The sequence below is a fragment of the Ursus arctos genome, unplaced genomic scaffold, assembly GCF_023065955.2.
Source record: "Ursus arctos isolate Adak ecotype North America unplaced genomic scaffold, UrsArc2.0 scaffold_2, whole genome shotgun sequence".
Lineage (NCBI taxonomy): Eukaryota > Metazoa > Chordata > Mammalia > Carnivora > Ursidae > Ursus > Ursus arctos.
Window position 1 is genome coordinate 101,981,893 of NW_026622874.1, and position 3,171 is coordinate 101,985,063.

A 3,171-nucleotide genomic window follows, 5' to 3' on the forward strand; every position below is an offset into this window, starting at 1 on the left:
CCTGTTGATCTGGCATCCCAGCTGGTTTAGCATTTGTGCCAAGTTCCTCATTCCTGATGAAGTGATATTTCTAGCAATTGCATTCAAATGGACCACAACGGATTAGCACACCTCCAGCTTCTGCAATGCTGTCATCCAAGTCCCATGGGAGATATCTTGGTGTTTGTACAGTAAACAAAGTTCTCACTTGAACACACGGTTTCATGTGAAGGATGACCAGTGATAATCCCCCTTTGTTTTCCAGACTCTTCGTGCAAGGTAACTGACCCTGCCCTTTATAGGCTAGCAAGCAGGGCACTGCCTTATAGAACAAAAATGCTTGAACCCTCTGTGTAGCATTGTGAGAATTTGGTTTGGCCAATTATTTCCATAGTTTCTAGTCTTTATCTTTCATAAGATAGGAGCTCTCTCCATTCAATGAAGATTTATTAGAACTCATCTGTAAAACAGAATCAGGGCCTTTGGTCTGTGTGTTTGAGGTGGGAGATATGGGAGAATGGGGGTGATCGTGGGGGTACTTTGATGGCCAGTTCACTTTCTTTAATGGTTGTTGGTATATTTGGGATTTTTTTAAACCTTCTTGAGTTGATATTGGTAGTCTATATTTTTCAAGAAAATTATTCATTTTATCTAAGCTTTCAAATTTGTTGGCATTATTTATTATTATTATTTATTATTATTATTTTAATTTATGATTCCACCCAGTGTGGAGCCTAACATGGGGCTTGAACTCATGACCCTGAGATCAAGACCAGAGCTGAGATCAAGAGCCAGATGCTTAACTGACTGGGCCACCCAAATAGCCACCCCTATTTTATTTCATTTTATTTTATTTCATTTCCCTCATTAAAACAGAGCTCAACTTCATGTCTGTTTCTATTCCTGTCTATTATTATCCTGTCTATTCCTATCATTATTCCTATATATTATTTATAGTTTTTTCCATCCTTTTTTAAAGAGACTATTTTCTGTCAACCTTCTTTCCATTTTGTTTGCCTTTGTGGAAGAGCAGCTCAAGACCGCTCAGCGGTTGCTCCTACCCACTCAGTGGCCCGAGCAGTGGGAGCTGCAGACCAGTCTTCGGTGGCCAGCTGAGTGCCCCAGTCTTCAGTAGGGAGCTGCTGAGTAGACACAGAGTGCACCTGCTGGCCGTCAGACCAGTTTGTGACTTCAGGATGAATAGTGGTGAACTCAGGACCTGGAGCAGTCCACTCACCCTGAAATTCCTCCTTGGTCACAGCTTTCTCGGCAGCATCCTGCTCTTCCTTTTCAACTTCTTCAGGATCTCTGTAGAAGTAGAGATGGGGCACGACCTCCCATGGGTGTTCCCGGGAAATGGTGCCACGCATGCTCAGAACTTCCCTGGGGCCAGGATCCGCCACAGCAGAGCTTCTGAGTGCACTCTCTTATTGTTGCAAGGGATGATGATGTCCACACAGCACAGGGGAGAGTCCGTATTACACAGAGTGACGGTAGGCAGGTTAACAGAAGACACCTCTGGGAGAGGCTGGTGGTCAGCCCTGGGATCTGTAACCGCCAGCGTGCTGGGCTCCTAGAAGGCTGCCTGGAGCTGGTTCCTGAGGGTCCCAGGAGTGAAGCGATAGGAGTGGCTCCAGTAGCATCAGCAAACTTCAGCACAGCTCACTGGCCAGTATTCCTGGGCGATATGACACTGACATCAGCTGGGGTTCCAATGGCAACAATGGTGCGAGCTGCCACCAGAAGCTTCTCCCAGGTTCTCCTCACATTCATGACATAGATTCCATCACTTTTCCTTTTGTGGAGGTACTGCTCCATTTGGAAGTCAAGGTTGGTGCCACCTAAGTGGGTTCCCGCTGCAAGGAGTTTAAGGACATCCCCCTCCTTCAATTGCAGGACATTGAGGGCTCCAGACATCGTGAAAGTTTCCCTTTAAGTTACAACGGGAGCACAGAACAACACCCTATGGACGTCTCTCTGGGTAGTGCGGAAAGGCTCCATCTGTTTTTAAATCTTGCTAGAGGCTTGTCTATTTCAGTTGTTCAATTAAAAATCCAGTTTCTGTTACTTTGTAATATTTCTCCTTTAACTTGGTTTTCTATTTTGTTCATTTTCATTAATTGTAATTTTTTTCTGTTAAAAACAGAAAGGAACATTTTAACAGAAGCAGTAGCGCATTGCCTTTGCCAGTGAATTTCATTAATTTTTGCACTGTTTCTCATTTCTCATGCCTTTCTTCCTTGTCCACTGCCTCTGACATTGAGTATCTGCTGGTAATAAAGTCTCTTATTTGTTGCACATCTGAAAATATCTCTGTTTTGTCTTGCCTGCTGAATGATAGTTTAGCTGGGTATAGAATCCCAGGGAAGGTGTTTTTAAGATTTCTTTACTGCGCTTGTTACATTTTATAATCATATACATTATGTGATTATTTGAAAAATGTCCATCTCTCACCAGGATGATTTTCCTTTGTTTTGTCCACCACTGTGTATCCCAGTCTCTAGAACAATGCCAGGCACATAATAGGCACTCAATAAACAGTACTGAATAAATGAAAGAGTGAGTGAATGAATCCCTCGCTAGGTTTTCGGCTCTCCAAGGGCAAGGTGGGAGTCTCACTGTTCAGAGCTGGGTTCCAGTGACTTGCCTAGTGCCTGACATAGTAGAAATTAAATAAACATCTGTTGAAGGAATGAATGAATTCACACAAGTTCTAAAACCAAAGAATAAAAATAGTACTCTTAGAAAGTTCTGCCGTTCGAAAAAGCAACCTTTGGAGTCTTCTAGGCCCACATTTTCTTTTTAAAATTTCTTCCCTGGGGTTAGGTGCAAGGGAGTTGGGGACAGAGAGGGGGCTTTCATGAAAGCAAGGCCATCCTAGGATTATTCCCTTCTACCAAATCTGCACAAACCTTCAAAGACCTGTTCCCAGAAAGGATAATGTTCTCCAGGTTAACGGGGACCCTGCTTGAGACTTGTTTCTAAACAGACTATAACACACCATCACCGATGGCTCCTTTAAGGGAAAAGGGTGTCACAACAGGAAAGATGACATCCAGGTGCAGACTGCATGGACAGGCACAGTGACTAATAAAATATTCAGCAGTTGCTGCTGTGGTCTTAGCAAGGACGTGCGGCAGAGCCAGCTGATGCCTGAGTGTGAGGAAGTGTGCCGGGATTTGCAGGAAGGCC

At 43.9% G+C, this 3,171-nt stretch overlaps 1 pseudogene; it reads right to left on the reverse strand.

The window, feature by feature from the left end:
* Positions 1-1,013: 1,013 nt before the first annotated feature.
* Positions 1,014-1,896, reverse strand: LOC113268014 (40S ribosomal protein SA-like; annotated as a pseudogene).
* Between the last annotated feature and the right edge of the window lie 1,275 nt (positions 1,897-3,171).